Source organism: Culex pipiens, chromosome 1 (assembly GCF_016801865.2).
Source record: "Culex pipiens pallens isolate TS chromosome 1, TS_CPP_V2, whole genome shotgun sequence".
Taxonomy (NCBI): Eukaryota; Metazoa; Arthropoda; class Insecta; order Diptera; family Culicidae; genus Culex; species Culex pipiens.
The window spans coordinates 60305901-60326659 of record NC_068937.1 but is presented as its reverse complement, the minus strand read 5'-3'; the positions used below and the strand labels follow the sequence as shown (position 1 = coordinate 60326659).

Here is a 20759-nt window from a genome sequence, read left to right as displayed (position 1 = left end):
TGGTGGGGAAGTAAGCAAGTTGCAAACATTTATTGAAAATATTGGCTAGATGTTGAAAGAACTGATCACTCTGTTTTTTCAACACTAGATTAAAAATGTTATCAAAGCCAGGAGCTTTCATATTTTTCATTTGTTTAACTGCAACTTTGACTTCCTCACCAGAAACATGGGAATCTGCAGGAAATTCAAAGGTAGAGTCATTGATTGTTGAAATACTATTGGCAACTGATGTTTCTTTACGGCTGGTCATGGAAGCGCCAAGATTATGTGAACTAACAAAATGAAGCCCAAGTGCATTTGCCTTTTCCTCGGATGTAATCAAAGGAGAATCCTCAACAATAAGAGGAGGAATAGGCTTTGGTTTGTTTTTAAGAACTTTTGAAAGTTTCCAAAATGGTTTTGAATAATTCCCAAGCTGGCTTACATGTTTTGAAAATTCTTGATTTCTAATATTGTCAAGTCGGTCTTGTATGATTTTGTTCAAATTGTTAACTGAAATCTTTTTGTCATAGTCCCCAGTCCGTTGATATTGTCTCCTATAAACATTCCTAAGTCTAATCAAGTGTTTAGTATCTACGTCAATATCAGTTACCTTAAAATTAACAGGAACCTCCCGAACATTGGCAGCCTCTGCTTGGTTGATAGCCTGCTGGATCACCTCCAGCGAACGATCAATATCAGCAGAAGTTTCCGGGTGTTGATCATAGTCGATGTTGCTGTCTACCACTTGCTGAAACTGCTGCCAGTCAACGTTGTGGTAATCTTTCCGGGTTGGTTGCCGCTGTGGAGTAACGGAAGCTCCAACCTCCACAACCACCGGATAGTGATCAGAACTCAACTCTTCAAACACCTCAGGATGAGCCACGTTCTCAGCCATATTGGTAATGAAGAAATCGATGATTGAGTGATTCCCAGACCGAGCCACCCTCGTTGGACGATCCGGACTCACAACGTTGTAGTATCCGTTTTGCAGATCGTTGTGCAGAATCACTCCGTTCCGATTCCTCCTGCTGTTGCCCCAAACTTCATGCTTCGCGTTGAGGTCACCAGCGATGATGTACTTTGCGCTCCGCCGTGTCAGCTTCTGGATATCGCTCTTCAGTTTTGCTGCTGAACCATCTCTGGAATTCACCTGACGTGGGCAGTATGCAGCAATGAAGAGTACTGGGCCAACCGAAGTGGGAATTTCCACCCCAACGGCCTCGATGATGTCCAGCTTAAAGTGTGGCAGCCGGCGTGGCTTGAGATCACGATGAACAGCGACAAGCACACCTCCTCCTCCAGAGGTGGTCCTATCGAGCTGCGTCGCGATCTTGTAGTTTTGCAGATAAACTTTTTCACCGGGCTTCAGATGAGTTTCCGTGATGGCAGCTACGTCGATCTCCTTCTCGCGAAGAAAATCCACCAGCTCTAAGTTCTTCCTCCTAATGGAGCAAGCGTTCCAATTCAGCAGCTTGAGGGACCTACGATCCATACTGGATGACGAACGAGGTCAGCACTTCAATCTGCTGGGTCTTGGTTTTGCATCCACGCAGTGCAGCGGACATCTGTTTGAAAATATTGAGGAGTTCGGTTGAGGTGTAAAGATCATTACCATTTTCCTCAACTGCTGGTTCTTGGGTTGGTCTTGGCTCCTGGCTGAAGCCCGGTGGTGGCGGTCTCGGCTCCTGGCTGGAACCCGGCCGTGGATGATTCATCTCAGCTCTCTTCCTGGGATCCAACGGCAACGGTGCCAAGTTCGGGACCTGGCGTCGCGGTTGAAGAGGTGGAAAATTTTGCTCCACCAGGGCTGGAGGAGTTCTACGACGCTGAGGCTGATTCTTCGTCGATGCTTGCTGCCGAATTTTCACGAACTCAGCTCTCTTGGGGCACTTTCGGTCGGTTGACGAATGCTCACCGTTGCAGTTGAGGCACTTCACCAGCGAATCTTGGATGCACTGGGACGTGATGTGCGCATCAGTACCACATTTGGCGCAACGACGCTTCAGGTGGCAGTTCTTACCTCCGTGCCCGAAGCCCAGGCAGTTGAAGCATTGTGTGACGTCACGATGCACTGGTCGGTATCGCTCCCACGACACGATAATGTTGAAAACCGCTCGGATTGCCTTCAGCTCAGGAAGCGTCGTCGATCCCTTAGCCAAATGCAGCAGGTAGAGCTGGTCACGGTACTTGATGTCTTTGTTGCGTCGGCTCATTTTGTGCACGGCCAACACATCCAGTTTCAAAACTTTTAGCTCGGCAGCTAATTCCTCCACTGGCATGTCGTACAGACCTCTGACGACGATTTTGTACGGCTTATCCATGACGACATCATGGGTAAAGTACTCCGCCTCGTTTTCGGTCAAGTAATCCTTGACCAGTTGATAGTGCTGCCTGGATTGCACCAGCACCTTAAATCCGTCCTGACACAGACGAATGTTGCCTTGGACTTTCCCAGACTTGATGAGTTCAACAAGCCCCGCACGAAAGTCGATCGTTGCTGCTGATTGCCTCACATAAAAAGGAGGCAGTTTCTCCTTTCGCTGTTTCACTTCATTCTCCTTTGCTTCCGCTACCTGGTCCTCGTCAGGCAGTCCAGCGAACTTGTTGTTCTTCAATAGCTGCTCCTCGTGGGACGAAGAGTTCTCCTCCTCCTCATCCATCGGTACAGTACCGTCGCTCTTTTTCGTCTTTTTGCTGTTCGATGTCACTTCCAAAAGCACCTTCCTTTTGGAAATTCCCGGTTTTTGGCCATCAGTTGAGGCCTCAACCTTCCTTTTGGAAATTCCCACTTTTTTGCCTGCTTGAGCCGCAGGTAGGGCAATATTGCCGGCGTTTTGCGCCGGGACGCGACGAGTCATGTTGATTCAGACAACCTTCACCAACGAATGCTCGGATAACAATGGCTGAAATCGCTGTGGTCCTGGCCGCTTTAAAACTTCTACCCTGCCTACGACAAAACAACTGTTACCAACCGTTTAAAGAAAAGTTAAAAATTTAGTTTTTAATTGGCTTTCTATAACAGCCTTCACAACAACTTTTTGGTGGGTTGCAAATTGCTTTCATGTTTTAATGGCTGTGTCTGTTTTGTTTTTCAAACATTATCAGCAGGGGTGGCAACCACATAAAACTCACTGAAAATAAAAAAAAGAAAGCAGAAGGAATATCCTATAACTAACTGCCATTTCGCCTCCCATAAAACATTAGATTATCGGCCAATAATAAAAGACTTATAGCCACATTGAAAATAAGTTAGCTGGAACGTGGACCGCACCATGTGTCGCTGATGTTTATAATATTTTTATTAAATTTTTATCATCATCCACTCTGGGATTCTGCACGGATCGGAATTTGCACGCAAAAAAAAGAGAAAGTTGAGTTTATTCTACCGGAACGCGCGGCCGGATAAAAGGGGTTGCAGGAATGGGGAGGCCATCGCCAGACGCCGGGAATCTCAACCTTCCGATCCGTTTAATCCCCCAGAATGGTAGACTGCTGCTGCTGCCTGTCAGACAGCGGATCAACGGTCGGACGGACGGCGAGCACGAAATTTCCCTTCATAACGTATTCTGCTATGGTTGTTTCATTATGAAATTCATCAGAAAACAATAAAACATACCTCTATACGCTGTGCAGGGATAAAAAGCGATAAGCAGAACTGGATTGGGTTGGCTGGGAGCACAGCCAGAGGCGGGGTTGATTTTGGGATGGACTTATGAGGTGATGAAATACTTCGTAGTAAAAGCAAAGAACTGCAACGGTCCAAGCCGAGCGGAACGACGGAATGACGGGCCACATCCCGTAAGTAGGCAACGGGATGAGAAAAGAGCAAATTGACCGCCTTCCTCCCTCAGCACGTGGAAAGTTTCGGAGTATTTGGACTGACCAGCTAAACTCGTTTCTGGCTTCAGGCCACTTGCTGCGAAGCCGCTGGCCGCGGAGGTCAGCAAAGTTAAATTTCCACAATGAATTTCCGCCATGTTTCCGGTGGCCGTCGGTCCGACCGGCCACTTGCCACATTCTCACGACTTTGCACCCACCCACGATCGCTATCGCGAAGAGAGTTGGAAGTAATTAAATTCCAACCATCATGAATATGCATATCAACTGCAACAGGACCTGGTCTAGTTTTTTTTAAACTACTTTTGATTAAAATTAGACTATCTTCTATATATATAAAAAATTTCGACGGTTTTGTTCGAACGCGAATCAGTTCAATACGGAGCGTCGGATCGAGGTGCTTTTTGTTGCGTTGGGTTCGTATAAGCCCAAGGAAGGTTCTTACGCCAAAAAGTTACAACTTTGGCCACTCTGGAACCGATTCCGGAAAATCGGCAGATTGTATGGGAAAAGTTACGTACACTCAAATTTTGATCACAGGAGGCTGAATTAGCAAACAAGCCAGAAACGTCAGGAAACCTAAAAAGGGCAGGACGAAGTTTGCCGGGAAGAGCTTGTAACTTATGAAAAATTACCATGTTTTTGAAATTAAATTAAAAAGAATGTTTTTTAATGTTTTTTTTTTATTAAATTAGGCCGTTGCAAATATTTATTGAAGTTCATGTCCCTCGACTCTGGTTGGGGTCGAGGAAGGGGGGCAAAAAAAAAATTAAATAACATGCCATGGTCTAACATTTGAATGTAAAAAGTGTTTTAAAGTGCATCTTTTACCTGCCCCGTTGTTTTGCAATCATTAGTTTCCAAAATATCCAATTAACGAAGAGATTTTTTTTTCGCCGATAAAAAAAAAATTTGCGGTGCTGTGCTGTACATTGGAATTCCTCAAATAAATAAAATATTTTTGATCGATCCCAGACATGCTAAATATGATTTTATATGCAGGAAAATGCATTTCTAATTGTTTTAAGTTGGCTAGACTTCTATTTCCTTTAAAATTTTGAAGTTTTTTGGAAAAAAAAATTATTTGCCTCCTACATTTTCAAACCGATTTTGAAGGGGGTGCAACGGCCTTATTCGGATCTAAAAATGTTTTGACTGTTTTACTTAATCTTTTTGAAATATTTTTTGTGCAGCTAAAAGTGAGATTGTTTAAAAATTGCATCTAGAATCACCTTTGGATGAATCGTTGAATAGTATTTGAACTTGAGGTAGACAAAAAAGCGAGCCGCTCAAAGAGCCGGTTCACCAAAAACCTTTGTATTTTTTCAAGTTTAACTATATAATTAATAGCATTTCCAACAAATTGTACTGTTTAATTTGTTTTTGAGGAAAGAAAATGTTATTTCAAATATTTCAATGCCTATAAATTATTGCTATAATTGTCCCACGGTGTTCTTTTTCAAGTTAAGGCAAGGGCTATGTCTCAACTTTTGAGAGCTGAATCGACATATTTCGTTAGGAGGTTGTCAATTGCAACTTCCTCATTCCTCGTTTGATCTGTTTTATTGACTGTGAAAGCCACAACCAACTCGCAACAAGTATACCAGTAAAAAACATCCCTCTTTATCCTTCTTTATTAATTTGCATTAAAAGACTCTTAATAGCATTTATGACAACATTTGAACACAACATGAAAGTTTTCAAACTCATTTTTTTAGTTTTTCAAGTATACTTTGGAATTACTAAAAAAGTAATGGATGCTGAATGATTTTCTAAACAAAACAAAAAATATTTTTACAAATTTGAATATAAATTTGAGTATTTCAAAATGCTTAACAAGGAAAATTTTCTAGTTACAATGGTATGCATGCGAATGTTCTTCTTATAGTATTAATTTAAATAAAACACATATTTCACAAAATCTACAGGGAAAAAGGATGCGTCGACATGCCGTACCAAACGATTCGCGTTTATTGTTATGGTCTGTAGTATGCAGGGAGAAGTGGGTAATAATGTGCACTAATCTATATATATAAAAAACTAGGTGAACCCGGCAAACTTCGTCTTGCCTTTTTTTTTCTTTTTACTTGAACTTTATCTTCTCAAAATATTTTAATGCTTTATCTTTTTTGCATTATTACCTACTATCTTTCATGGTTGCCTCTGCTTTTTTTACCTTCCTCACTGTTGTTTGTCTTTTAAATCACTCGAAACATGAACTTATTATTTTCACTTTTTAAACATATTAAATCAAACTCTTAGTAAATTTCTTTGCGTGTGTTTAGGGATTGATTTAGAAATTCAAATGTCACTCACTGGCTGAATTTTTTTTTTCGTGATCGGTTTCTTTCAAGCTGTTTTGAGTTACCATTTTTATTTTACTTTTGTGATGTTCTTCAATGGTTACGTTCTCAATTAATTTTGTACGATGCTTATAAAGTTTATTTACGGATAGTTTCAAATGTCCCAAGTCAGATTTCTTAATACATTGCCTTGACTGCGCAACTCAATCTTGCTGCTTGATTTTCGTACATGTTGCCGCATTCAAATTTAAAGTGCTTTTGCTTATTTAACTGCTGAAAATTCGCCATTAAATGTAAAGTGCTGAACTTTTTTTGTAAGAATTTCACCAATCTTTAAGTGATTGATAAGTTCCTTTTTTCTTTTTTTTTTTTTTTGGACATTGGTTTACATTTTTTAAGATGCCCTTTTTAGTGATATATCAATCACCCACTTGCTTCTGAGTTCGTTAAAAATTGGTTGTTTGTCAATGCATTAACCGGTTCCTTCCCTTTTTCCTTTGCTAATTTTGCAATCATCTGCAAAATCAAATGGCGTCTCGGGCGCGAGGTGTGACGCATATCTTTTTTGCCTGGGACGTTTTTTTTTTAAAATGCCAAAATTTTGTCCACAATAAAGCAGATGATTGCAAAATTTGCTTAAGAAAGTGTGCTCCAAACTTCAATGTTATATATATATACCAAAAGATGCGCAAGGATCTGGCCTACACGCCAGTGATGTTGAAAATAAACGTTTCAGTGGCCAAAGTGCCTCAAAAATTTACACATTTGAAAATCTAAATTTACGGGTTAAATCCTTTTTAAAATTCGAATGCAAAGCGCCAGTTCCTGTTTCGTCCAATCAATCTCATATTAGGGATTTGAGCTCAGTATGCCCTCCGGAAAAAAAAACCTCTAAATGCCCGCCAAAAAGTCATTTTTGTAACACTCTTATATACATACGACTTTAACACTTTTATTCTTATTCGCTTTTTCTTTTTCGGCAAACTTCATCCTGCCATTTTTTGGCGTTTTGTTTGAAAAATGTCCACTTTGAACTCCGAACACCTGTTGTTCAAGATGTTTGTGATTTTGTTTTGAAGCAATATATTTTGTCTATCTATTTTATCTTTTTCTCATACCGAATCAGGTATTTTTTTTTCACTCTTCTCCTCGTGGTTTATGTTTTTTATTTATTTGAGATTCATATGCTTATCATTCTTTTCTGCTATTATCTTCTTTTTTGTGATAACTAACCCAAGAGTTGTGGTACCGTATGTTTGGATTTTTCCCTTTTTTCTTTCAATAAGCAGTTTTGCATGTTTTACCCTTTTTTGTTTTTAACTGTTAGTTTTTTTTGTACTCTTTTTTATTTTATCTTCACTCCTTTTTGACTGCTATTTTGAAAGCTATAGGATTCTCTTTAAAAAAGCAACTTAATGAGTTCAGTCACGGGCAAAAACTGCAATTTTTTGTTTTCGTGTCAGCTCTTTTTTATATTTTTAATGTTTTTTCTTTGTTTCATGTTGTGTCCTATTTATATTTTTTCTCCTTTTTTTCTGTTTTGTTGAATATAAAACCAATTACAATATTACATATCTCATTTGGTTTTTCGTTAGACCTCTCACTTCTCTCCTCAAATAATCAAATAGTCCATTGAAAAGTCCTGTTTTTTTTTGTTTTCTTTTGGGTTTTTTTTTAATTGTTCATTTACCGAACATATCCTTATACTTTTTTCCTTAATTTTTTTTGATGTTATTTCAAAGAATACATTTATGTTTCCGAAGTTTTAAAGGTACGTACTTGTGTGTTACAACTTCACGGAGTACCGTTCATATTTTTTGTTTTGCTTCTTATGTACGTTTTTTTCCTCGTTTGCTTCTCTGCAATCTTATTTTACTCTTTCAATTAAAATTCTTCAAAAAAGTATTTTTTTTCGGCCTGGGTGCTCTGAAAAATGTAGGTTGGGAATCATGTTTTGTTTTTTTCCAGTGGGTAAACATTAATTTTGTTTTTTTTTTCTCTGTTTTTTGTCTGGGTTTGTTTCCTAAAAACTAAAATAATAATGAGTCAATTGAAAATTAATCAACCCACCTGCCAAATATGTTTCATTTCTCTACTGACCAAACAGCATTCCTTTTTAATGTTAATTATTAATTGACCTCCTCAAAACTGTTTGTTCCACCTGGTTCTACATTAAACTTTTCCGTTTTGACGTTTTGTTTTCTTTGATTGAATATTTATCTTGACGCCTCCTATGATCAAAATTTAGTTTTTCGTTTCATTCCCCATACAAACGGTGATGTTCCGGAATCGGTTCTAGAGTGGCCAAAATGTCAACTTATTAGCGTAAAAACCTTCCTTGGGCTTATACGAACCCAACGCAGCAAAGAGCGCTCCGATCCGACGTTCCGTTTTGAATTGATTCGCGTTCGAACAAAGCCGTCGAAATCTATCTATATATATAAAAAATTTCGATGGTTTTGTTCGAACGCGAATCAGTTGAACACGGAACGTCGTATCGAGGTGCTTTTTGTTGCGTTAGGTTCGTGTAAGACCAAGGAAGGTTTATATACTAAAAAATTGCCACTTTGGCCACTCTGGAACCGATTCCGGAAAAAATACAGATTGTATGGGAAAATTTTCGTAAAATCAAATTTTGATCCCAGGAGGCAGAATTAGCAAACAAGCAAGAAATGTCAGAAAACCAAACAAGGGCAAGACGAAGTTTGCCGGGAAGAACTTGTCTATATATTAGGGTGGGTCATTTTTTTCGAAAGTGCTCGGATCCGGCTGAAATAAAGACCATATTGTAGAGGGGACCCATAGGAACTCTCATACCAAATTTGAGCTCATTTGGTTGAAAACTGGCTTGTCGCTCGGGGGTTAAAGTTTACATGGAAATTACTATGGGAAATGCGTGATTTTACTTCAAACGCTCCTACAAGCTAAGCGACAAACTTTAACCCACACTTACACTAGGTAGCCGTGTCGGGGGTGGTCCAAGGAACATTTTTCTCTAAGGGTTCATGGTCATCCGTTCAACCCTGAGCTTGCGCAAAGCCGAAACATCCGGTGACGCCGGATTTCTGCAAAATCTCAAGTTTAACGGTCGGCGCATGCTACGAAACTATGATTGACGCATCGGAAACACGACGCCAAACGTCAACATACTAAAGTTGAAGCACGAAACAACGGTTCGCCGTCGATTTCAGTCAGTGTCCGGAAGTGTGCTGCAAAAGAAAGTGACCTGACGAGCCAGAACGGCAAAATCTTAGAGCGTACCCACAGACACGATTAGCAGCATCAACCGAAAAAAGCTTCAAGTTGGGGGAAAGAAAGGCAGATTGCGAAAAAGAAAGTCTCGAATCGGTAAGTTCAATTAATTGTCCCTAGAACTTAAAAAGCTAAAAATAACCGTCACTTTTATTTTCGCAGATATTTAGGAAACACCTCAGCCGGAACAGGTCCCTGAACCTATTGAGACCACCACTCTACGAACCTCCCGGAAACGATGATCAGTCATGTCGTAAGAACGCAAAGAGAAACACCGTCATCATTGACCGCTCGCTGCCTAACATCGTGGACAAAATGCGCGAACAACCGGCAGCGGTCGGAGACCTGAGCATCCTGGAAACGGGAGCTGCGAGGGGGATTATACCATAAGGGGGAGGAAGGCGACCATGCCGACGCGGATAGCTTCATCGGCAGTCCGGAATAGAATTTACGAATGATATCATTATTTTTTGATTGAAATAAATTATTAAGCTTAAGCAGTTTATTCTTAAACACCTTCTACAAAAGTGATTTATTTTATTGTCTTTCGAGCGGATTAGTTTCTAAACATCTTCCTCGACTTCCCCCAGCACTTGCATCTGCTCTCGCTTGACCTTTTGGATGGCGGCATTCGTGGTCGATTCCTCGTCAATTCTCACACGGCACATTTGCCCCCAGCGATGCCGGAAGTGCATCGACATGTGATTTGCAAAGGAGGTCAACTGTCCGCCGCCGGGTTGAACAAGGCTGTAGGTTCCTTATTCCTCCATTGATGGATCTTGTCCAATCGCCATTATCCACTTCTGATCTCGCACAGACATTCCTCGCAACAAACGCTTCCCATGCCGTTGGTCTCAGTCCAAATTGTTCCGGAACGTATCACCTCATCCCGCTATTACCGGAAGTGCATGTACGCAATGATGTGAAATATTCTCGGTCAACACTGCGGCCACTAGCCAATGGTTAAGCTCCAACGGGGGGTTTGTATATTTTGGTGAGTAATTGTGTTGACGTTTGGCGTCGTGTTTCCGATGCGTCAATCATAATTTCGTAGCATGCGTCGACCGTTAAACTTGAGATTTTGCAGAAATCCGGCGTCACCGGATGTTTCGGCTTTGCGCAAGCTCAGGGTTGAACGGATGACCATGAACCCTTAGAGAAAAATGTTCCTTGGACCACCCCCGACACGGCTACCTAGTGTAAGTGTGGGTTAAAGTTTGTCGCTTAGCTTGTAGGAGCGTTTGAAGTAAAATCACGCATTTCCCATAGTAATTTCCATGTAAACTTTAACCCCCGAGCGACAAGCCAGTTTTCAACCAAACGAGCTCAAATTTGGGGTGAGAGTCCCTATGGATACCTTCTACAAGTTAGTCCTTATTTCAGCCGGATCCGAGCACTTTCGAAAAAAATGACCCACTCTACTATATATATAAAAAATTTCGACGGCTTTGTTCGAACGCGAATCAATTCAAAACGGAACGTCGGATCGGAGCGCTCTTTGCTGCGTTGGGTTCGTATAAGCCCAAGGAAGGTTTTTACGCTAATAAGTTGACATTTTGGCCACTCTAGAACCGATTCCGGAACATCACCGTTTGTATGGGGAATGAAACGAAAAACTAAATTTTGATCATAGGAGGCGTCAAGATAAATATTCAATCAAAGAAAACAAAACGTCAAAACGGAAAAGTTTAATGTAGAACCAGGTGGAACAAACAGTTTTGAGGAGGTCAATTAATAATTAACATTAAAAAGGAATGCTGTTTGGTCAGTAGAGAAATGAAACATATTTGGCAGGTGGGTTGATTAATTTTCAATTGACTCATTATTATTTTAGTTTTTAGGAAACAAACCCAGACAAAAAACAGAGAAAAAAAAACAAAATTAATGTTTACCCACTGGAAAAAAAAAAAAAACAAAACATGATTCCCAACCTACATTTTTCAGAGCACCCAGGCCGAAAAAAAATACTTTTTTGAAGAATTTTAATTGAAAGAGTAAAATAAGATTGCAGAGAAGCAAACGAGGAAACAAAACGTACATAAGAAGCAAAACAAAAAATAAGAACGGTACTCCGTGAAGTTGTAACACACAAGTACATACCTTTAAAACTTCGGAAACATAAATGTATTCTTTGAAATAACATCAAAAAAAAATTAAGGAAAAAAGTATAAGGATATGTTCGGTAAATGAACAATTAAAAAAAACCCAAAAGAAAACAAAAAAACAGGACTTTTCAATGGACTATTTGACTATTTGAGGAGAGAAGTGAGAGGTCTAACGAAAAACCAAATGAGATATGTAATATTGTAATTGGTTTTATATTCAACAAAACAGAAAAAAAGGAGAAAAAATATAAATAGGACACAACATGAAACAAAGAAAAAACATTAAAAATATAAAAAAGAGCTGACACGAAAACAAAAAATTGCAGTTTTTGCCCGTGACTGAACTCATTAAGTTGCTTTTTTAAAGAGAATCCTATAGCTTTCAAAATAGCAGTCAAAAAGGAGTGAAGATAAAATAAAAAAGAGTACAAAAAAAACTAACAGTTAAAAACAAAAAAGGGTAAAACATGCAAAACTGCTTATTGAAAGAAAAAAGGGAAAAATCCAAACATACGGTACCACAACTCTTGGGTTAGTTATCACAAAAAAGAAGATAATAGCAGATAAGAATGATAAGCAAATGAATCTCAAATAAATAAAAAACATAAACCACGAGGAGAAGAGTGAAAAAAAAATACCTGATTCGGTATGAGAAAAAGATAAAATAGATAGACAAAATATATTGCTTCAAAACAAAATCACAAACATCTTGAACAACAGGTGTTCGGAGTTCAAAGTGGACATTTTTCAAACAAAACGCCAAAAAATGGCAGGATGAAGTTTGCCGAAAAAGAAAAAGCGAATAAGAATAAAAGTGTTAAAGTCGTATGTATATAAGAGTGTTACAAAAATGACTTTTTGGCGGGCATTTAGAGGTTTTTTTTTCCGGAGGGCATACTGAGCTCAAATCCCTAATATGAGATTGATTGGACGAAACAGGAACTGGCGCTTTGCATTCGAATTTTAAAAAGGATTTAACCCGTAAATTTAGATTTTCAAATGTGTAAATTTTTAAAGCACTTTGGCCACTGAAACGTTTATTTTCAACATCACTGGCGTGTAGGCCAGATCCTTGCGCATCTTTTGGTATATATATAACATTGAAGTTTGGAGCACACTTTCTTAAGCAAATTTTGCAATCATCTGCTTTATTGTGGACAAAATTTTGGCATTATTAAAAAAAAAAAACGTCCCAGGCAAAAAAGATATGCGTCACACCTCGCGCCCGAGACGCCATTTGATTTTGCAGATGATTGCAAAATTAGCAAAGGAAAAAGGGAAGGAACCGGTTAATGCATTGACAAACAACCAATTTTTAACGAACTCAGAAGCAAGTGGGTGATTGATATATCACTAAAAAGGGCATCTTAAAAAATGTAAACCAATGTCCAAAAAAAAAAAAAAAAAAAGAAAGAAGGAACTTATCAATCACTTATAGAATGGTGAAATTCTTACAAAAAAAGTTCAGCACTTTTCATTTCTTGGCGAAATTTCAGCAGGTAAATAAGCAAAGGCACTTTGAATTTAAATGCGGCAACATGTCCGAAAATCAAGCAAGAAGATTGAGTTGCGCAGTCAAGGCGATGTATTAAGAAAACTGACTTGGAATATTTGAAACTATCCGTAAATAAACTTTATAAGCATCCTACAAAATTAATTGGGAACGTAACCATTGAAGAACATCACGAAAGTAAAATAAAAATGGTAACTCAAAACAGCTTGAAAGAAACCGATCACGAAAAAAAAAATTCAGCCAGTGAGTGACATTTGAATTTCTAAATCAATCCCTAAACACACGCAAAGAAATTTACTAAGAGTTTGATTTAATATGTTTAAAAAGTGAAAATAATAAGTTCATGTTTCGAGTGATTTAAAAGACAAACAACAGTAAGGAAGGCAAAAAAATGCAGAGGCAACCATGAAAGATAGTAGGTAATAATGCAAAAAAGATAAAGCATTAAAATATTTTGAGAAGATAAAGTTCAAGTAAAAAGAAAAAAAAGGCAAGACGAAGTTTGCCGGGTTCACCTAGTTATCCCAAAAATATTCATGCAATGGCAAGTACAAAAACACGCTCTCCGAACACGAATTTAACACAAAAATATAAATAAATTGTCCGTCACCGCTTACCACACACGACAGTATCAACTATTCAATATCAAATTATTGAATTACTCGACTTTCTTAAACAAAATCAATTTAGTTTCCTCCAAAAGCATACACATAAGCTCGCAGTTTAATCATGTGACAGCTGCACGATGATGGCGCGCAAACATTTGCAATTCAATTAACTTTTAATTTTCAATTACTGTAGCGCAAACTTGATCCCGCTTATATCGCATCAAAATATTGACGTGCATGCTACGGCTCTCTTCTACTTCATAACATCGTGATTCATCATATTTCTATCAGATGAATAGAATTCGTTGACGACCATGGTCGACTCACTTTACTCGTGCTTTCAAATATCGATGCTACCATCAACTGGGGCGAACCGGGACTACAGTCTAAATAGGGACAACACGTTTTATAGCACTTAAGGCTTTAAATTTGGGAATGAATTAAAACATTTTGTTGCTCTGAGTATGGTCTAACTTAAACCATTTCAAAAAGCTAAATATGCTGTTCCAATCCGCCCTATGTGTCCCGATTCGCCCCAGATAACGGTATTCGCAATTTTTCATCTGCAAAATCAACTAATTTTACAATTAAACATACTTCTCTCTCAAATTGCTCAAGAGACTAGAAAATTAACCTTATTTTTCTCAGCCTAGGGCAATCTATCATTCAAATGGCTGCCCAGCTTCCCAGAAAGTCACAATTAAAATTTTCCAATTAATTTAATGTGTTGTCATTTTCTGGTCTGCTGGTCGTTCGTTCTCGTTCCGTTTTCGCAAAATTTCCATATCTGCTCTAGGGCGGCTCCGGGATGGATAGCGCGACGCTGAACGTTGATCAAATATTCTCCGAAATAGAAATGAACAAGTTTTTGCCTCGCAGCTCATCGGGGAAATGGTTTATTGGCTTGGTTTGTGAAATAGAGGTAGAGGGGCGGTGTTGTTGCGAGGGATACTAGCTAGTTTGAAAGTTTTGTGAGCATAGTAATTCAATATTCAACAAGGGTTTCGATTCCGTCGCCGACGTTGGCAACTAAGTTAGCTGAATAATTTAGTACACAATGCAGGTTTGGAATGATTTCATAAAATGGTGACCAATTTAGTTATGAGAGGAAATCACCTCTTTTTCGATGTTATTTTACCTCAAATTATGTGATTAAAGTGCAATTACACAAAAAAGATGTAAATTTACATTTTTTTTTCGAGGTAAGTTAACCAGATATAATATTACCATGATTCTTTTCTGTGTGCTTTTCGAACAGACCCACCTTCAATTTAAAATAACGGATCAGAATTAAAAAAAGAAAAATATCTGTGAATCACTTGATTTTCTTGGTCCTGGCACTACCGATTTTGGTCAGGTTTATGTCATACGGTTTGGCTTGGGGTAACATAAGATCTTTTTAAAAATAATTATGTTGAATAAAAAAGTACAAAAGCAATGCTTAAAAAATAACTGTTTCTAAATCAAATGCAACTTCGACACTCTTCAGGGGTGTTTCTCAGGAACTTATGAAAAAGACTTATGAATGGCTTGCAGATCTGGCAACACTGTCCAATGTAAATCGCAAATATAGATAAAACATATTTCTGTACTTTTTAAATAATAGGTGGCAATGCTGTCCTGAAACATAGTACCTTAATAGTAGTTTATTTATCCAATGAGGTTCACCGAGTTGGATAAATAAGACGAGTGCTGAAAAAATCAATTATTGCAACGAGTTCCATACAACATTTTTTGCAATTCTAAAAAACTCCCATTGAGTGAAATTTTAAGTCAAATTTTCATGTATTTTAACAATAAATTGTTTAAATAAAAAAATGTTGAAAAGTGTTACTTTTCGAAACATGTGCTGAAAAGTAGAACTTTTCAGCATTTATTTTGAAAAGTGTTGCTATTCGATTCTGTTATTTTCGGTACAGAAAAGTAGGCTGTTTCGTCGTTCAAGAATGACAGGAAAAGTAAGTAGTTTCAGTAGATTCCTACTCGAAACTAGGTGTCCGAAGGCTTGATTGTTGAGGCAATTGAAAACCTCTTTTTACACCTAACCTAAGCTTCCCTCCACCTCAGGATTCGAACTGACGACCTTTGGATTGTGAGTCCAACTGCCTAGGGGTCGTGCATAAACCACGTGGCCTCCTTAGGGGGGGGAGGGGGTCCAAAATCCGACCGGAAAAAACCATGAAAAGCCATGGGGGGGAGGGGGGGGGTTGACGGCTGACCACGTGGCCTTTCATATAAAATCTTTTCTATAAAAAATCTATTCTATAAAAAAAAACAAAAAAAACGCACATTAAGTTTACTTATATGCATACATTTTTTTGTTACACTTTAAAATCATACAATTATTGTGTTTAGAATTATTACTTATATTTCAATGTTACAACATTATCCAATTCAATATTTAATTATGTATTTTGGAAGATTCATATCAATACTTTGAGCCTGTTATTGAACAAACACTTTATAATACTCATGTATTACAAAAGTTTAAAAGCTGTTAAAAAATAAAGTGACAGTTTCCAAAGTTAATATACCCTTAAAAATGAGTACCAAAATGCAAACCAAATTTCATTTTTAAGTTGATGGTATCTTGTAGCTAAAAATGAGCTTGCAAATTTGCATTGAAAGTAGATGTAGAGCAGTTCTCTAGGATTTCGGTCATTCGATTTTTTTTGTATTTTTTAATCCGACTGAAACTTTTTTGGTGCCTTCGGTATGCCCAAAGAAGCAATTTTGCATCATTAGTTTGTCCATATAATTTTCCATACAAATTTGGCAGCTGTCCATACAAAAATGATGTATGAAAATTCAAAAATCTGTATCTTTTGAAGGAATTTTTTGATCGATTTGGTGTCTTCGGCAAAGTTGTAGGTATGGATACGGACTACACTGGAAAAAAATAATACACGGTAAAAAATTTTTTGGTGATTTTTTTATTTAACTTTTTAACACTAAAACTTGATTTGCAAAAAAACACTATTTTTAATTTTTTTTATTTTTTGATATGTTTTAGAGGACATAAAATGCCAACTTTTCAGAAATTTCCAGGTTGTGCAAAAAATCATTGACCGAGTTATGAATTTTTTAATCAATACTGATTTTTTCAAAAAATCAAAATTTTGGTCGCAAAAATTTTTCAACTTCATTTTTTGATGTAAAATTGAATTTGCAATCAAAAAGTACTTCAGTGAAATTTTGATAAAGTGCACCGTTTTCAAGTTATAGCCATTTTTATGTAACTTTTTTCAAAATAGTCGCAGTTTTTCATTTTTTAAAATTAGTGCACATGTTTGTCCACTTTTGAAAAAAATATTTCTGAAAAGCTGAGAAAATTCTCTATATTTTGCTTCCTCGGACTTTGTTGATACGACCTTTAGTTGCTGAGATATTGCCATGCTAAGATTTAAAAACAGGAAAATTGATGTTTTCTAAGTCTCACCCAAACAGCCCACCATTTTTCAATGTCGATATCTCAGCAACTAATGGTCCGATTTTCAATGTTAAATTATGAAACATTTGTGAAATTTTCCGATCTTTTCGAAAACAATATTTTCAAAATTTTCAAATCAAGACTAACATTTCAAAAAGGCCAAACATTGAATATTACGCCCTTTTAAAATGTTAGTCTTGATTTGAAAATTTTGAAAATATTGTTTTCAAAAAGATCGGAAAATTTCACAAATGTTTCATAATTTAACATTGAAAATCGGACCATTAGTTGCTGAGATATCGACATTGAAAAATGGTGGGCTGTTTGGGTGAGACTTAGAAAACATCAATTTTCCTGTTTTTAAATCTTAGCATGGCAATATCTCAGCAACTAAAGGTCGTATCAACAAAGTCCGAGGAAGCAAAATATAGAGAATTTTCTCAGCTTTTCAGAAATATTTTTTTCAAAAGTGGACAAACATGTGCACTAATTTTAAAAAATGAAAAACTGCGACTATTTTGAAAAAAGTTACATAAAAATGGCTATAACTTGAAAACGGTGCACTTTATCAAAATTTCACTAAAGTACTTTTTGATTGCAAATTCAATTTTACATCAAAAAATGAAGTTGAAAAATTTTTGCGACCAAAATTTCGATTTTTTGAAAAATCAGTTTTGATTAAAAAATTCATAACTCGGTCAATGATTTTTTGCACAACCTGGAAATTTCTGAAAAGTTGGCATTTTATGTCCTCTAAAACATATCAAAAAATAAAAAAAAATAAAAATAGTGTTTTTTTGCAAATCAAGTTTTAGTGTTAAAAAGTTAAATAAAAAAATCACCAAAAAATTTTTTACCGTGTATTATTTTTTTCCAGTGTAGTCCGTATCCATACCTACAACTTTGCCGAAGACACCAAATCGATCAAAAAATTCCTTCAAAAGATACAGATTTCTGAATTTTCATACATCATTTTTGTATGGACAGCTGCCAAATTTGTATGGAAAATTATATGGACAAACTAATGATGCAAAATTGCTTCTTTGGGCATACCGAAGGCACCAAAAAAGTTTCAGTCGGATTAAAAAATACAAATATTAAAATTGAAGAAAAAAGATCGATTTCGTAGAGAATTGCTCTGTAGTCTTCGATATTTCTATTTTCGAGCAATTTAAAAAATAAATATTGCTGACAATTTATATAAGATTTTCGTAACAAGGCAAAAGACTAAATATGTATTGTAAATGTAGCAGGCCCGTAGCCAGGGGGGGGGCTACCGGGCTGCAGCCCCCCCCGAAATTTTTCCAATTTTTTTTTAAATTGTACTACCTTAAAAAATCTCAAATCAATGATTGTGTGTTCTCTTCCCAGAAATAATTTGTAAGATAGAGAATCAAGAATTGATTGATCAAACTAAGTAATTGCCTGTCCATTGCCGGGCTCAGTTTTTGTAGATTATGGATCCAATATTTAAAAATTGAGCTGCAGATTTGAACATTGTTCCATTCAGTAACATCTCATTTATCTTGTAGTTTTAACATTACATTGGTTAGGATGGTCCAAATCTGGGCTTACTTGGGGCTATCCCCTGAAATCAAAGATTTACGCATCACTAGCCTAAGTTCCAAAATTTGAGCTTTTTCTGACCACTGACCACCAAGTTTGGGCAAAATCGTCAAATTGTATGGAGAAAAGCAACTGTTTCAGTTTTTGACCAATGGAAGGCGCGAAAACTATCCAGTTCTTACCAATTTTCAGAACTAATATCTTCTTTAAATATGGAAAAACTTTCCCGAAGACACCTTATCTTTTGGGGTTTTTGCTAAAAAGTACATTCGAAAATAGCAATTTCCGAGCGGACTGCTCTGTAACCGTTGTTACAGGTTTCCTTAACTTATAAATAATTAAATGCGAACGTTCACGATCTTCAAGGTTATGGTTAGTAGGGAAAAGGGAAACAAATTAAATTATAAACCAGCTAGTAGGGATTTGGTACAAAACGATTGAAAAACACAATTTGTTAACACACTGATACAACACAACAACAAGGTGGGACCAATATCAACAAGAATAACAAACTACAGAATCCATCTCCGGTGGGTGGAAAATGGAACGACTCCAGAGGGTGGTGTGACCTCCCTCTGTGACGTCATGCCGTGTCACTGGCATCGGAGGCTTAAAGGAATCTAGGGAAGGCCGCCATCGGTCTATTCCCCTCAGGCAAGTGTGCGATCAACAAGTAAATTTGTGGAGCTTAAATTAGAGAAGTGAGAGTAATTTGGTGGAATTCCGGAAGTTTACACCTCACGTCGTTCAGGTATGCCAAACACCCTGCAGTACGGCTCTGTAGTACGGACGACGTTGCTTAGCCTAGATAGTACGGTTAAAGTAACTCCTCTCACTAATCTCCGTCCAACAGGACCTTTTGTGTTGCCGTTTAACGGCCATTTTGTCGGTCAGCAGGAAGCTGGTCCGACACCCCGATCGCACACTCTCGGCCTAGCAGCAGTAAGAGCGGAGGAGCCAGCTGCTACGCCTAACCCGTCAAGGATCGTCGTTTTGCTCTGGCCAGGGTGGCCATCAACACCAAGGAGCACGCTCGGACCGGAAGGTCCTAATTCCCAAGGAGCGTTTTCCCCTCTCGGGTTGGCCGGATTGGGCAGGTCCCAGGTCGCCCGATTGCGTCAAAGAGGGAAGGCCTGAGATTCCAGCCGTGCTCTACACCACCACCACCACCACCGTCGACACTGTTCCGGAGAACCGGTGTCCACCTGTACGCGAGCGCTCGCCGGCCGAACGGATTCGGCCCAGAAGTCGTCGTCATCAAGGTAGCAGCGGTACGTACCGGCAGCGTCTAAACCCCCCCCCCCCACACACACACACACACACACATACACTTACAATAAAACACTTTAAAACGAATTACTATTTATTAACTTATTGAACCCGACCTACAAAAGAAAGTGAACGTTTAAGTCCTTGTCCGCGATCTCCTCTGTTTGACCACCGTAGCGCAGCCGACCCTAAGATAACCCTCAAGTGCCTCATGCCCTTAACCTGAGTTAGCCGTTGCCTAGTTTTACAATAGTTTCAATTGGCACCCAACACAAAATCGCGAAAATCAGCAGAGGATCGATTCAAAATTTTTAATCAAATTTTCAACTCGAGCGGGAGGAGAATACTCATCAAACTTCATTTGATGAGTAGGATCCGTCTCTAACTTCCACTTAGGTTGCCTAGAAAATATATTATTTAATTTTGTTTGTGTTAAAGTGGTGGTAGTTGAACACGAAAATATGTATTTAGAAGTTTAAAATTGATTTAATGAACATCCCTAGAATAACAAATTAAAATTGAATAGCATTTCATTAACAAAAAGGTCCTGAGCGATACATACTGAGAAATCAGCACACGAAGAGCAAACATAAAGACAACAACAAAATCTTGCGTTGTACTTCGCGACGAGCACCGATCGTTTAGCCGCCGATCGGCCGTCGGTAATTGATATTGTTTATTGTACACACTAGTCATACTCACGCGAGTACGAACGATGAAAGAGAAGAACAAAACAGAATACAGAAAGATGGAGTGGCAAGAACAGGAATACGACGCGGACTGCTCGGACGTGGAAGGTTCGTCCGAGATGGCCTGTCCAGTCGACCCTGGCCACGAGAATTACCCTCTTCACAGGGCAGTACAAGACGTGGAATTCAGTCTGGAGTTTCTCGA

At 38.1% G+C, this 20759-nt stretch overlaps 1 protein-coding gene and 2 long non-coding RNA genes across 4 annotated transcripts in view; 2 read left to right on the top strand and 1 right to left on the bottom strand.

The window, feature by feature from the left end:
* Positions 1-20759, top strand: part of LOC120424135 (protein timeless homolog) — a 150884-nt gene that overhangs the window by 40471 nt on the left and 89654 nt on the right. The window lies entirely within an intron of this gene.
* LOC120424137 (uncharacterized) lies at positions 5857-8540 on the bottom strand. The gene is made up of 3 exons (XR_008211929.1): positions 8193-8540; positions 7062-8048; positions 5857-6995 (listed from the first exon to the last, which is right to left on the bottom strand). It is a non-coding gene; the product is annotated as an uncharacterized LOC120424137 (long non-coding RNA).
* On the top strand, positions 10796-11471 carry LOC120424136 (uncharacterized). Of its 2 annotated transcripts, XR_005606330.2 has the most exons (3): positions 10796-10884; positions 10944-11168; positions 11319-11471. It is a non-coding gene; the product is annotated as an uncharacterized LOC120424136 (long non-coding RNA). The 2 variants fall into 2 exon arrangements; XR_005606329.2 differs by having other exon boundaries at positions 10802-11168.